We start from the raw sequence: 1293 nt of genomic DNA, 5'->3' as shown, positions 1-1293 counted from the left end.
GTACAGATGGACGAACGGACCCCACATGGGTCAACCCCCATCTGCCTGGCGCTGGACCACACAAGGGCCAGCTGTGCTTCTCCCTCTCAGACGTACACATGCATTCCTGGGAGGGTCGAGGGAAAAGCTACAATTGGTACCATTCAGGGCTACAAGGTTTTGTAAACAGTCGCCCTTAATCAAATGAACAGATGCCAGGAATAGCCTACTGTACAGCTGTACCAGCATGTACCACACCAGCATGTACCACACCAGCATGTACCACACCCTGTACCACACCAGCATGTACCACACCAGCCTGTACCACACCAGCATGTACCACACCAGCCTGCCTGTACCACACCAGCATGTACCACACCCTGTACCACACCAGCATGTACCACACCAGCATGTACCACACCAGCATGTACCACACCAGCATGTACCACACCAGCATGTACCACACCAGCATGTACCACACCAGCTTGTACCACACCAGCTTGTACCACACCAGCATGTACCACACCACCCTGTACCACACCAGCATGTACCACACCAGCATGTTCCACACCAGCCTGTACCACACCAGCCTGTACCACACCACCCTGTACCACACCAGCATGTACCACACCAGCATGTACCACACCAGCATGTACCACACCAGCATGTACCACCCCAGCATGTACCACACTCTGTACCACACCAGCATGTACCACCCCAGCATGTACCACACCAGCATGTACCACACTAGCCTGCCTGTACCACACCAGCCTGTACCACACCAGCATGTACCACACCAGCATGTACCACACCAGCATGTACCACACCAGCATGTACCACACCCTGTACCACACCCTGTACCACACCAGCCTGTACCACACCATCCTGTACCACACCAGCATGTACCACACCAGCCTGTACCACACCAGCCTGTACCACACCAGCATGTACCACACCAGCCTGTACCACACCAGCATGTACCACACCAGCCTGCCTGTACCACACCAGCATGTACCACACCCTGTACCACACCAGCATGTACCACACCAGTCCTCATAATCTAAAGCAGTCATTTACACAGAGATAGCGTAATTATGGACGAAGCCAGACTGCGTAGGCTACTGTAAATTGCTGTATTTCCCTAGCGCACATTCCGGCAATGAGGCACGAGCTTTTGTACATCCGACGCAAACTGAAGACGCGCGGCGTGCTTTCTGCCTACTGCCCCAGGCGCTGTTTACGCTGCGCTTGCAAACTACATCCGCCCCGTAGAACCATAAAGTCCACTATACCAGTGGCATCTGGTGGGTCCTG

At 54.3% G+C, this 1293-nt stretch overlaps 1 protein-coding gene across 1 annotated transcript in view; it reads right to left on the bottom strand.

Moving 5' to 3' along the window:
* Window positions 1–1293, bottom strand: part of p3h2 (prolyl 3-hydroxylase 2) — a 52979-nt gene that overhangs the window by 14172 nt on the left and 37514 nt on the right. The gene's annotated exons all lie outside the window — the stretch shown is intronic.

Source organism: Borostomias antarcticus (genome assembly GCF_949987555.1).
Source record: "Borostomias antarcticus genome assembly, chromosome: 26".
Lineage (NCBI taxonomy): Eukaryota > Metazoa > Chordata > Actinopteri > Stomiiformes > Stomiidae > Borostomias > Borostomias antarcticus.
This window is presented reverse-complemented; position numbering and strand designations above follow the sequence as displayed.